We start from the raw sequence: 9,733 nt of genomic DNA on the forward strand, positions 1-9,733 counted from the left end.
TTTTGCCTATGACAATTGGTATTCCTAGGCGGTCACCCATCCAAGTACTAACCAATCCCAAAGTTGCTTAACTTCCGAGATCGGACGAGATCGGGTGCATTCAACCTGGTGTGGTCGTAGACAGTATTGGTCAACATTTTTTGGTCTAAAATCTTTAAAAATGTTAACATTTAAATATATTTTATGAATCATATTTTGCCTATGACAATTGGAATTCCTATGCGGTCAACCATCCAAGTACTAACCAATCCCGACGTTGCTTAACTTCCGAGATCGGACGAGATCGGGTGCATTCAACCTGGTATGGTCGTAGACAGTATTGGTCAACATTTATGGTCTAATCTATTTAAAAATGTAAAAACTTAAATAAATCATATTGTGCCTACGACAATTGGTATTCCTAGGCGGTCACCCATCCAAGTAGCAACCAATCCCGATGTTGCTTAACTTCCGAGATCGGACGAGATCGGATGCATTCAACCTGGTATGGTCGTAGTCGGTATTGGTCAACATTTATGGTCTAATCTATTTAAAAATGTAAAAACTTAAATAAATCATATTGTGCCTACGACAATTGGTATTCCTATTCGGTCACCCATCCAAGTAGCAACCAATCCCGATGTTGCTTAACTTCCGAGATCGGACGAGATCGGATGCATTCAACCTGGTATGGTCGTAGTCGGTATTGGTCAACATTTATGGTCTAATCTATTTAAAAATGTAAAAACTTAAATAAATCATATTGTGCCTACGACAATTGGTATTCCTAGGCGGTCACCCATCCAAGTACAAACCAATCCCGACGTTGCTTAACTTCCGAGATCGGACGAGATCGGGTGCATTCAACCTGGTATGTTCGTAGACAGTATTGGTCAACCTTTATGGTCTAACCTATTTAAAAATGTAAAAACTTAAATAAATCATATTGTGCCAACGACAATTGGTATTCCTAGGCGGTCACCCATACAAGTACTAACCAATCCAGACGTTGCTTAACTTCCGAGATCGGACGAGATCGGGTGCATTCAACCTGGTATGGTCGTAGCCAGTATTGGTCAACATTTTTTGGTCTAATCTATTTAAAAATGTAAAAACTTAAATAAATCATATTTTGCCTACGACAATTGGTATTCCTAGGCGGTCACCCATCCAAGTACTAACCAATCCCGACGTTGCTTAACTTCCGAGATCGGACGAGATCGGGTGCATTCAACCTGGTATGGTCGTAGGCAGTATTGGTCAATTTTTTTTTTGTGTCTAAAATCTTTAAAAATGTTAACATTTAAATATATTTTAAAAATCATATTTTGCCTATGACAATTGGTATTCCTAGGCGGTCACCCATCCAAGTACTAACCAATCCCAAAGTTGCTTAACTTCCGAGATCGGACGAGATCGGGTGCATTCAACCTCGTGTGGTCGTAGACAGTATTGGTCAACATTTTTTGGTCTAAAATCTTTAAAAATGTTAACATTTAAATATATTTTATGAATCATATTTTGCCTATGACAATTGGAATTCCTATGCGGTCAACCATCCAAGTACTAACCAATCCCGACGTTGCTTAACTTCCGAGATCGGACGAGATCGGGTGCATTCAACCTGGTATGGTCGTAGACAGTATTGGTCAACATATATGGTCTAATCTATTTAAAAATGTAAAAACTTAAATAAATCATATTGTGCCTACGACAATTGGTATTCCTAGGCGGTCACCCATCCAAGTAGCAACCAATCCCGATGTTGCTTAACATCCGAGATCGGACGAGATCGGGTGCATTCAACCTGGTATGGTCGAAAGCAGTATTTCTCAACATTTTATGTCTAATCTAATTAAAAAAGTAAAAACTTAAATAAATCATATTTTGCCTACGACAATTGGTATTCCTATGCGGTCACCCATCCAAGTAGCAACCAATCCCGATGTTGCTTAACTTCTGAGATCGGACGAGATCGGGTGCATTCAACCTGGTATGGTCGAAAGCAGTATTTCTCAACATTTTATGTCTAATCTAATTAAAAAAGTAAAAACTTAAATAAATCATATTTTGCCTACGACAATTGGTATTCCTATGCGGTCACCCATCCAAGTAGCAACCAATCCCGACGTTGCTTAACTTCCGAGATCGGAGGAGATCGGGTGCATTCAACCTGGTATGGTCGTAGACAGTATTGGTCAACATTCTTTGGTCTAAAATCTTTAAAAATTTTAACATTTGAAAATATTTTAAAAATCATATTTTGCCTATGACAATTTGTATTCCTAGGCCCGACACCCATCCAAGTACTAACCAATCCCGACGTTGCTTAACTTCCGAGATCGGACGAGATCGGGTGCATTCAACCTGGTATGGTCATAGACAGTATTGGTCAACATTTTTTGGTCTAAAATCTTTAAAAATGTTAACATTTAAATATATTTTATAAATCATATTTTGCCTATGACAATTGGAATTCCTATGCGGTCACCCATCCAAGTACTAACCAATCCCGACGTTGCGTAACTTCCGAGATCGGACGAGATCGGGTGCATTCAACCTGGTATGGTCGTAAGCAGTATTTCTCAACATTTTATGTCTAATCTATTTAAAAAAGTAAAAACTTAAATAAATCATATTTTGCCTATGACAATTGGAATTCCTATGCGGTCACCCATCCAAGTACTAACCAATCCCGACGTTGCGTACCTTCCGAGATCGGACGAGATCGGGTGCATTCAACCTGGTATGGTCGTAGGCAGTATTGGTCAATATTTTTTGGTCTAAAATCTTTAAAAATGTTAACATTTAAATTTATTTTAAAAATCATATTTTGCCTATGACAATTGGTATTCCTAGATGGTCACCCATCTAAGTACTAACCAACCCGACGTTGCTTAAATTCCGAGATCGGACGCGAATCGGGTGCATTCAACCTGGTATGTTCGTAGCCAGTATTCGTCAACATTTTATGGTCTAATCTATTTAAAAATGTAAAAACTTGAATAAATCATATTGTGTCTACGACAATTGGTATTCCTAGGCGGTCACCCATCCAAGTACTAACCAATCCCAAAGTTGCTTAACTTCCGAGATCGGACGAGATCGGGTGCATTCAACCTGGTGTGGTCGTAGACAGTATTGGTCAACATTTTTTGGTCTAAAATCTTTAAAAATGTTAACATTTAAATATATTTTATGAATCATATTTTGCCTATGACAATTGGAATTCCTATGCGGTCAACCATCCAAGTACTAACCAATCCCGACGTTGCTTAACTTCCGAGATCGGACGAGATCGGGTGCATTCAACCTGGTATGGTCGTAGACAGTATTGGTCAACATTTATGGTCTAATCTATTTAAAAATGTAAAAACTTAAATAAATCATATTGTGCCTACGACAATTGGTATTCCTAGGCGGTCACCCATCCAAGTAGCAACCAATCCTGATGTTGCTTAACTTCCGAGATCGGACGAGATCGGATGCATTCAACCTGGTATGGTCGTAGTCGGTATTGGTCAACATTTATGGTCTAATCTATTTAAAAATGTAAAAACTTAAATAAATCATATTGTGCCTACGACAATTGGTATTCCTATTCGGTCACCCATCCAAGTAGCAACCAATCCCGATGTTGCTTAACTTCCGAGATCGGACGAGATCGGATGCATTCAACCTGGTATGGTCGTAGTCGGTATTGGTCAACATTTATGGTCTAATCTATTTAAAAATGTAAAAACTTAAATAAATCATATTGTGCCTACGACAATTGGTATTCCTAGGCGGTCACCCATCCAAGTACAAACCAATCCCGACGTTGCTTAACTTCCGAGATCGGACGAGATCGGGTGCATTCAACCTGGTATGTTCGTAGACAGTATTGGTCAACCTTTATGGTCTAACCTATTTAAAAATGTAAAAACTTAAATAAATCATATTGTGCCAACGACAATTGGTATTCCTAGGCGGTCACCCATACAAGTACTAACCAATCCAGACGTTGCTTAACTTCCGAGATCGGACGAGATCGGGTGCATTCAACCTGGTATGGTCGCAGCCAGTATTGGTCAACATTTTTTGGTCTAATTTATTTAAAAATGTAAAAACTTAAATAAATCATATTTTGCCTACGACAATTGGTATTCCTAGGCGGTCACCCATCCAAGTACTAACCAATCCCGACGTTGCTTAACTTCCGAGATCGGACGAGATCGGGTGCATTCAACCTGGTATGGTCGTAGGCAGTATTGGTCAATTTTTTTTTTGTGTCTAAAATCTTTAAAAATGTTAACATTTAAATATATTTTAAAAATCATATTTTGCCTATGACAATTGGTATTCCTAGGCGGTCACCCATCCAAGTACTAACCAATCCCAAAGTTGCTTAACTTCCGAGATCGGACGAGATCGGGAGCATTCAACCTGGTGTGGTCGTAGACAGTATTGGTCAACATTTTTTGGTCTAAAATCTTTAAAAATGTTAACATTTAAATATATTTTATGAATCATATTTTGCCTATGACAATTGGAATTCCTATGCGGTCAACCATCCAAGTACTAACCAATCCCGACGTTGCTTAACTTCCGAGATCGGACGAGATCGGGTGCATTCAACCTGGTATGGTCGTAGACAGTATTGGTCAACATTTATGGTCTAATCTATTTAAAAATGTAAAAACTTAAATAAATCATATTGTGCCTACGACAATTGGTATTCCTAGGCGGTCACCCATCCAAGTAGCAACTAATCCCGATGTTGCTTAACATCCGAGATCGGACGAGATCGGGTGCATTCAACCTGGTATGGTCGAAAGCAGTATTTCTCAACATTTTATGACTAATCTAATTAAAAAAGTAAAAACTTAATTAAATCATATTTTGCCTACGACAATTGGTATTCCTATGCGGTCACCCATCCAAGTAGCAACCAATCCCGATGTTGCTTAACTTCCGAGATCGGACGAGATCGGGTGCATTCAACCTGGTATGGTCGAAAGCAGTATTTCTCAACATTTTATGTCTAATCTAATTAAAAAAGAAAAAACTTAAATAAATCATATTTTGCCTACGACAATTGGTATTCCTATGCGGTCACCCATCCAAGTAGCAACCAATCCCGACGTTGCTTAACTTCCGAGATCGGACGAGATCGGGTGCATTCAACCTGGAATGGTCGTAGACAGTATTGGTCAACATTCTTTGGTCTAAAATCTTTAAAAATTTTAACATTTGAATATATTTTAAAAATCATATTTTGCCTATGACAATTTGTATTCCTAGGCCCGTCACCCATCCAAGTACTAACCAATCCCGACGTTGCTTAACTTCCGAGATCGGACGAGATCGGGTGCATTCAACCTGGTATGGTCATAGACAGTATTGGTCAACATTTTTTGGTCTAAAATCTTTAAAAATGTTAACATTTAAATATATTTTATAAATCATATTTTGCCTATGACAATTGGAATTCCTATGCGGTCACCCATCCAAGTACTAACCAATCCCGACGTTGCGTAACTTCCGAGATCGGACGAGATCGGGTGCATTCAACCTGGTATGGTCGTAAGCAGTATTTCTCAACATTTTATGTCTAATCTATTTAAAAAAGTAAAAACTTAAATAAATCATATTTTGCCTATGACAATTGGAATTCCTATGCGGTCACCCATCCAAGTACTAACCAATCCCGACGTTGCGTACCTTCCGAGATCGGACGAGATCGGGTGCATTCAACCTGGTATGGTCGTAGGCAGTATTGGTCAATATTTTTTGGTCTAAAATCTTTAAAAATGTTAACATTTAAATATATTTTAAAAATCATATTTTGCCTATGACAATTGGTATTCCTAGGCGGTCACCCATCCAAGTACTAACCAATCCCAAAGTTGCTTAACTTCCGAGATCGGACGAGATCGGGTGCATTCAACCTGGTGTGGTCGTAGACAGTATTGGTCAACATTTTTTGGTCTAAAATCTTTAAAAATGTTAACATTTAAATATATTTTATGAATCATATTTTGCCTATGACAATTGGAATTCCTATGCGGTCAACCATCCAAGTACTAACCAATCCCGACGTTGCTTAACTTCCGAGATCGGACGAGATCGGGTGCATTCAACCTGGTATGGTCGTAGACAGTATTGGTCAACATTTATGGTCTAATCTATTTAAAAATGTAAAAACTTAAATAAATCATATTGTGCCTACGACAATTGGTATTCCTAGGCGGTCACCCATCCAAGTAGCAACCAATCCCGATGTTGCTTAACTTCCGAGATCGGACGAGATCGGATGCATTCAACCTGGTATGGTCGTAGTCGGTATTGGTCAACATTTATGGTCTAATCTATTTAAAAATGTAAAAACTTAAATAAATCATATTGTGCCTACGACAATTGGTATTCCTATTCGGTCACCCATCCAAGTAGCAACCAATCCCGATGTTGCTTAACTTCCGAGATCGGACGAGATCGGATGCATTCAACCTGGTATGGTCGTAGTCGGTATTGGTCAACATTTATGGTCTAATCTATTTAAAAATGTAAAAACTTAAATAAATCATATTGTGCCTACGACAATTGGTATTCCTAGGCGGTCACCCATCCAAGTACAAACCAATCCCGACGTTGCTTAACTTCCGAGATCGGACGAGATCGGGTGCATTCAACCTGGTTTGTTCGTAGACAGTATTGGTCAACCTTTATGGTCTAACCTATTTAAAAATGTAAAAACTTAAATAAATCATATTGTGCCAACGACAATTGGTATTCCTAGGCGGTCACCCATACAAGTACTAACCAATCCAGACGTTGCTTAACTTCCGAGATCGGACGAGATCGGGTGCATTCAACCTGGTATGGTCGTAGCCAGTATTGGTCAACATTTTTTGGTCTAATCTATTTAAAAATGTAAAAACTTAAATAAATCATATTTTGCCTACGACAATTGGTATTCCTAGGCGGTCACCCATCCAAGTACTAACCAATCCCGACGTTGCTTAACTTCCGAGATCGGACGAGATCGGGTGCATTCAACCTGGTATGGTCGTAGGCAGTATTGGTCAATTTTTTTTTTGTGTCTAAAATCTTTAAAAATGTTAACATTTAAATATATTTTAAAAATCATATTTTGCCTATGACAATTGGTATTCCTAGGCGGTCACCCATCCAAGTACTAACCAATCCCAAAGTTGCTTAACTTCCGAGATCGGACGAGATCGGGTGCATTCAACCTCGTGTGGTCGTAGACAGTATTGGTCAACATTTTTTGGTCTAAAATCTTTAAAAATGTTAACATTTAAATATATTTTATGAATCATATTTTGCCTATGACAATTGGAATTCCTATGCGGTCAACCATCCAAGTACTAACCAATCCCGACGTTGCTTAACTTCCGAGATCGGACGAGATCGGGTGCATTCAACCTGGTATGGTCGTAGACAGTATTGGTCAACATTTATGGTCTAATCTATTTAAAAATGTAAAAACTTAAATAAATCATATTGTGCCTACGACAATTGGTATTCCTAGGCGGTCACCCATCCAAGTAGCAACCAATCCCGATGTTGCTTAACATCCGAGATCGGACGAGATCGGGTGCATTCAACCTGGTATGGTCGAAAGCAGTATTTCTCAACATTTTATGTCTAATCTAATTAAAAAAGTAAAAACTTAAATAAATCATATTTTGCCTACGACAATTGGTATTCCTATGCGGTCACCCATCCAAGTAGCAACCAATCCCGATGTTGCTTAACTTCTGAGATCGGACGAGATCGGGTGCATTCAACCTGGTATGGTCGAAAGCAGTATTTCTCAACATTTTATGTCTAATCTAATTAAAAAAGTAAAAACTTAAATAAATCATATTTTGCCTACGACAATTGGTATTCCTATGCGGTCACCCATCCAAGTAGCAACCAATCCCGACGTTGCTTAACTTCCGAGATCGGAGGAGATCGGGTGCATTCAACCTGGTATGGTCGTAGACAGTATTGGTCAACATTCTTTGGTCTAAAATCTTTAAAAATTTTAACATTTGAAAATATTTTAAAAATCATATTTTGCCTATGACAATTTGTATTCCTAGGCCCGACACCCATCCAAGTACTAACCAATCCCGACGTTGCTTAACTTCCGAGATCGGACGAGATCGGGTGCATTCAACCTGGTATGGTCATAGACAGTATTGGTCAACATTTTTTGGTCTAAAATCTTTAAAAATGTTAACATTTAAATATATTTTATAAATCATATTTTGCCTATGACAATTGGAATTCCTATGCGGTCACCCATCCAAGTACTAACCAATCCCGACGTTGCGTAACTTCCGAGATCGGACGAGATCGGGTGCATTCAACCTGGTATGGTCGTAAGCAGTATTTCTCAACATTTTATGTCTAATCTATTTAAAAAAGTAAAAACTTAAATAAATCATATTTTGCCTATGACAATTGGAATTCCTATGCGGTCACCCATCCAAGTACTAACCAATCCCGACGTTGCGTACCTTCCGAGATCGGACGAGATCGGGTGCATTCAACCTGGTATGGTCGTAGGCAGTATTGGTCAATATTTTTTGGTCTAAAATCTTTAAAAATGTTAACATTTAAATTTATTTTAAAAATCATATTTTGCCTATGACAATTGGTATTCCTAGATGGTCACCCATCTAAGTACCAACCAACCCGACGTTGCTTAACTTCCGAGATCGGACGCGAATCGGGTGCATTCAACCTGGTATGTTCGTAGCCAGTATTGGTCAACATTTTATGGTCTAATCTATTTAAAAATGTAAAAACTTGAATAAATCATATTGTGTCTACGACAATTGGTATTCCTAGGCGGTCACCCATCCAAGTACTAACCAATCCCAAAGTTGCTTAACTTCCGAGATCGGACGAGATCGGGTGCATTCAACCTGGTGTGGTCGTAGACAGTATTGGTCAACATTTTTTGGTCTAAAATCTTTAAAAATGTTAACATTTAAATATATTTTATGAATCATATTTTGCCTATGACAATTGGAATTCCTATGCGGTCAACCATCCAAGTACTAACCAATCCCGACGTTGCTTAACTTCCGAGATCGGACGAGATCGGGTGCATTCAACCTGGTATGGTCGTAGACAGTATTGGTCAACATTTATGGTCTAATCTATTTAAAAATGTAAAAACTTAAATAAATCATATTGTGCCTACGACAATTGGTATTCCTAGGCGGTCACCCATCCAAGTAGCAACTAATCCCGATGTTGCTTAACATCCGAGATCGGACGAGATCGGGTGCATTCAACCTGGTATGGTCGAAAGCAGTATTTCTCAACATTTTATGTCTAATCTAATTAAAAAAGTAAAAACTTAAATAAATCATATTTTGCCTACGACAATTGGTATTCCTATGCGGTCACCCATCCAAGTAGCAACCAATCCCGATGTTGCTTAACTTCCGAGATCGGACGAGATCGGGTGCATTCAACCTGGTATGGTCGAAAGCAGTATTTCTCAACATTTTATGTCTAATCTAATTAAAAAAGAAAAAACTTAAATAAATCATATTTTGCCTACGACAATTGGTATTCCTATGCGGTCACCCATCCAAGTAGCAACCAATCCCGACGTTGCTTAACTTCCGAGATCGGACGAGATCGGGTGCATTCAACCTGGAATGGTCGTAGACAGTATTGGTCAACATTCTTTGGTCTAAAATCTTTAAAAATTTTAACATTTGAATATATTTTAAAAATCATA

General features: G+C 38.4%; 10 non-coding genes and 42 pseudogenes across 10 annotated transcripts; all 52 read right to left on the reverse strand.

The window, feature by feature from the left end:
* Positions 1 to 3: 3 nt before the first annotated feature.
* LOC146151048 (5S ribosomal RNA) lies at positions 4 to 122 on the reverse strand. Its single transcript, XR_014497022.1, has one exon. It is a non-coding gene; the product is annotated as a 5S ribosomal RNA (ribosomal RNA).
* A 74-nt stretch (positions 123 to 196) lies between these two features.
* LOC146151049 (5S ribosomal RNA) lies at positions 197 to 315 on the reverse strand (annotated as a pseudogene).
* A 64-nt stretch (positions 316 to 379) lies between these two features.
* On the reverse strand, positions 380 to 498 carry LOC146151050 (5S ribosomal RNA; annotated as a pseudogene).
* A 64-nt stretch (positions 499 to 562) lies between these two features.
* Positions 563 to 681, reverse strand: LOC146151051 (5S ribosomal RNA; annotated as a pseudogene).
* Positions 682 to 745: 64 nt separating this feature from the next.
* Positions 746 to 864, reverse strand: LOC146151052 (5S ribosomal RNA). The gene has a single exon (XR_014498359.1). It is a non-coding gene; the product is annotated as a 5S ribosomal RNA (ribosomal RNA).
* A 64-nt stretch (positions 865 to 928) lies between these two features.
* Positions 929 to 1,047, reverse strand: LOC146151053 (5S ribosomal RNA; annotated as a pseudogene).
* A 65-nt stretch (positions 1,048 to 1,112) lies between these two features.
* Positions 1,113 to 1,231, reverse strand: LOC146151054 (5S ribosomal RNA). Its single transcript, XR_014496698.1, has one exon. It is a non-coding gene; the product is annotated as a 5S ribosomal RNA (ribosomal RNA).
* A 77-nt stretch (positions 1,232 to 1,308) lies between these two features.
* On the reverse strand, positions 1,309 to 1,427 carry LOC146151055 (5S ribosomal RNA; annotated as a pseudogene).
* Positions 1,428 to 1,501: 74 nt separating this feature from the next.
* LOC146151056 (5S ribosomal RNA) lies at positions 1,502 to 1,620 on the reverse strand (annotated as a pseudogene).
* Positions 1,621 to 1,684: 64 nt separating this feature from the next.
* LOC146151057 (5S ribosomal RNA) lies at positions 1,685 to 1,803 on the reverse strand (annotated as a pseudogene).
* Positions 1,804 to 1,867: 64 nt separating this feature from the next.
* On the reverse strand, positions 1,868 to 1,986 carry LOC146151058 (5S ribosomal RNA; annotated as a pseudogene).
* Positions 1,987 to 2,050: 64 nt separating this feature from the next.
* Positions 2,051 to 2,169, reverse strand: LOC146151059 (5S ribosomal RNA; annotated as a pseudogene).
* A 74-nt stretch (positions 2,170 to 2,243) lies between these two features.
* LOC146151060 (5S ribosomal RNA) lies at positions 2,244 to 2,363 on the reverse strand (annotated as a pseudogene).
* A 74-nt stretch (positions 2,364 to 2,437) lies between these two features.
* Positions 2,438 to 2,556, reverse strand: LOC146151061 (5S ribosomal RNA; annotated as a pseudogene).
* A 64-nt stretch (positions 2,557 to 2,620) lies between these two features.
* LOC146151062 (5S ribosomal RNA) lies at positions 2,621 to 2,739 on the reverse strand (annotated as a pseudogene).
* Positions 2,740 to 2,813: 74 nt separating this feature from the next.
* Positions 2,814 to 2,932, reverse strand: LOC146151063 (5S ribosomal RNA; annotated as a pseudogene).
* Positions 2,933 to 2,997: 65 nt separating this feature from the next.
* On the reverse strand, positions 2,998 to 3,116 carry LOC146151064 (5S ribosomal RNA). The gene has a single exon (XR_014494890.1). It is a non-coding gene; the product is annotated as a 5S ribosomal RNA (ribosomal RNA).
* Positions 3,117 to 3,190: 74 nt separating this feature from the next.
* LOC146151065 (5S ribosomal RNA) lies at positions 3,191 to 3,309 on the reverse strand (annotated as a pseudogene).
* Positions 3,310 to 3,373: 64 nt separating this feature from the next.
* On the reverse strand, positions 3,374 to 3,492 carry LOC146151066 (5S ribosomal RNA; annotated as a pseudogene).
* Positions 3,493 to 3,556: 64 nt separating this feature from the next.
* LOC146151067 (5S ribosomal RNA) lies at positions 3,557 to 3,675 on the reverse strand (annotated as a pseudogene).
* Positions 3,676 to 3,739: 64 nt separating this feature from the next.
* LOC146151068 (5S ribosomal RNA) lies at positions 3,740 to 3,858 on the reverse strand. The gene has a single exon (XR_014498360.1). It is a non-coding gene; the product is annotated as a 5S ribosomal RNA (ribosomal RNA).
* A 64-nt stretch (positions 3,859 to 3,922) lies between these two features.
* Positions 3,923 to 4,041, reverse strand: LOC146151069 (5S ribosomal RNA; annotated as a pseudogene).
* Positions 4,042 to 4,106: 65 nt separating this feature from the next.
* Positions 4,107 to 4,225, reverse strand: LOC146151070 (5S ribosomal RNA). Its single transcript, XR_014496809.1, has one exon. It is a non-coding gene; the product is annotated as a 5S ribosomal RNA (ribosomal RNA).
* A 77-nt stretch (positions 4,226 to 4,302) lies between these two features.
* Positions 4,303 to 4,421, reverse strand: LOC146151071 (5S ribosomal RNA). Its single transcript, XR_014498202.1, has one exon. It is a non-coding gene; the product is annotated as a 5S ribosomal RNA (ribosomal RNA).
* Positions 4,422 to 4,495: 74 nt separating this feature from the next.
* LOC146151072 (5S ribosomal RNA) lies at positions 4,496 to 4,614 on the reverse strand (annotated as a pseudogene).
* A 64-nt stretch (positions 4,615 to 4,678) lies between these two features.
* On the reverse strand, positions 4,679 to 4,797 carry LOC146151073 (5S ribosomal RNA; annotated as a pseudogene).
* Positions 4,798 to 4,861: 64 nt separating this feature from the next.
* LOC146151074 (5S ribosomal RNA) lies at positions 4,862 to 4,980 on the reverse strand (annotated as a pseudogene).
* Positions 4,981 to 5,044: 64 nt separating this feature from the next.
* LOC146151075 (5S ribosomal RNA) lies at positions 5,045 to 5,163 on the reverse strand (annotated as a pseudogene).
* Positions 5,164 to 5,237: 74 nt separating this feature from the next.
* Positions 5,238 to 5,357, reverse strand: LOC146151076 (5S ribosomal RNA; annotated as a pseudogene).
* Positions 5,358 to 5,431: 74 nt separating this feature from the next.
* On the reverse strand, positions 5,432 to 5,550 carry LOC146151077 (5S ribosomal RNA; annotated as a pseudogene).
* Positions 5,551 to 5,614: 64 nt separating this feature from the next.
* On the reverse strand, positions 5,615 to 5,733 carry LOC146151078 (5S ribosomal RNA; annotated as a pseudogene).
* A 74-nt stretch (positions 5,734 to 5,807) lies between these two features.
* On the reverse strand, positions 5,808 to 5,926 carry LOC146151079 (5S ribosomal RNA). The gene has a single exon (XR_014497023.1). It is a non-coding gene; the product is annotated as a 5S ribosomal RNA (ribosomal RNA).
* A 74-nt stretch (positions 5,927 to 6,000) lies between these two features.
* LOC146151080 (5S ribosomal RNA) lies at positions 6,001 to 6,119 on the reverse strand (annotated as a pseudogene).
* Positions 6,120 to 6,183: 64 nt separating this feature from the next.
* Positions 6,184 to 6,302, reverse strand: LOC146151081 (5S ribosomal RNA; annotated as a pseudogene).
* A 64-nt stretch (positions 6,303 to 6,366) lies between these two features.
* Positions 6,367 to 6,485, reverse strand: LOC146151082 (5S ribosomal RNA; annotated as a pseudogene).
* Positions 6,486 to 6,549: 64 nt separating this feature from the next.
* LOC146151083 (5S ribosomal RNA) lies at positions 6,550 to 6,668 on the reverse strand (annotated as a pseudogene).
* A 64-nt stretch (positions 6,669 to 6,732) lies between these two features.
* Positions 6,733 to 6,851, reverse strand: LOC146151084 (5S ribosomal RNA; annotated as a pseudogene).
* Positions 6,852 to 6,916: 65 nt separating this feature from the next.
* On the reverse strand, positions 6,917 to 7,035 carry LOC146151085 (5S ribosomal RNA). The gene has a single exon (XR_014496920.1). It is a non-coding gene; the product is annotated as a 5S ribosomal RNA (ribosomal RNA).
* A 77-nt stretch (positions 7,036 to 7,112) lies between these two features.
* Positions 7,113 to 7,231, reverse strand: LOC146151086 (5S ribosomal RNA; annotated as a pseudogene).
* A 74-nt stretch (positions 7,232 to 7,305) lies between these two features.
* LOC146151087 (5S ribosomal RNA) lies at positions 7,306 to 7,424 on the reverse strand (annotated as a pseudogene).
* Positions 7,425 to 7,488: 64 nt separating this feature from the next.
* On the reverse strand, positions 7,489 to 7,607 carry LOC146151088 (5S ribosomal RNA; annotated as a pseudogene).
* Positions 7,608 to 7,671: 64 nt separating this feature from the next.
* On the reverse strand, positions 7,672 to 7,790 carry LOC146151089 (5S ribosomal RNA; annotated as a pseudogene).
* Positions 7,791 to 7,854: 64 nt separating this feature from the next.
* Positions 7,855 to 7,973, reverse strand: LOC146151090 (5S ribosomal RNA; annotated as a pseudogene).
* Positions 7,974 to 8,047: 74 nt separating this feature from the next.
* LOC146151091 (5S ribosomal RNA) lies at positions 8,048 to 8,167 on the reverse strand (annotated as a pseudogene).
* Positions 8,168 to 8,241: 74 nt separating this feature from the next.
* Positions 8,242 to 8,360, reverse strand: LOC146151092 (5S ribosomal RNA; annotated as a pseudogene).
* Positions 8,361 to 8,424: 64 nt separating this feature from the next.
* Positions 8,425 to 8,543, reverse strand: LOC146151093 (5S ribosomal RNA; annotated as a pseudogene).
* Positions 8,544 to 8,617: 74 nt separating this feature from the next.
* LOC146151094 (5S ribosomal RNA) lies at positions 8,618 to 8,736 on the reverse strand (annotated as a pseudogene).
* Positions 8,737 to 8,801: 65 nt separating this feature from the next.
* On the reverse strand, positions 8,802 to 8,920 carry LOC146151095 (5S ribosomal RNA). The gene has a single exon (XR_014494901.1). It is a non-coding gene; the product is annotated as a 5S ribosomal RNA (ribosomal RNA).
* Positions 8,921 to 8,994: 74 nt separating this feature from the next.
* Positions 8,995 to 9,113, reverse strand: LOC146151096 (5S ribosomal RNA; annotated as a pseudogene).
* Positions 9,114 to 9,177: 64 nt separating this feature from the next.
* On the reverse strand, positions 9,178 to 9,296 carry LOC146151097 (5S ribosomal RNA; annotated as a pseudogene).
* Positions 9,297 to 9,360: 64 nt separating this feature from the next.
* Positions 9,361 to 9,479, reverse strand: LOC146151098 (5S ribosomal RNA; annotated as a pseudogene).
* Positions 9,480 to 9,543: 64 nt separating this feature from the next.
* On the reverse strand, positions 9,544 to 9,662 carry LOC146151099 (5S ribosomal RNA; annotated as a pseudogene).
* Between the last annotated feature and the right edge of the window lie 71 nt (positions 9,663 to 9,733).

The sequence above is a fragment of the Ascidiella aspersa genome, chromosome 4 (genome assembly GCF_963924565.1).
Source record: "Ascidiella aspersa chromosome 4, kaAscAspe10.2, whole genome shotgun sequence".
NCBI lineage: Eukaryota > Metazoa > Chordata > Ascidiacea > Phlebobranchia > Ascidiidae > Ascidiella > Ascidiella aspersa.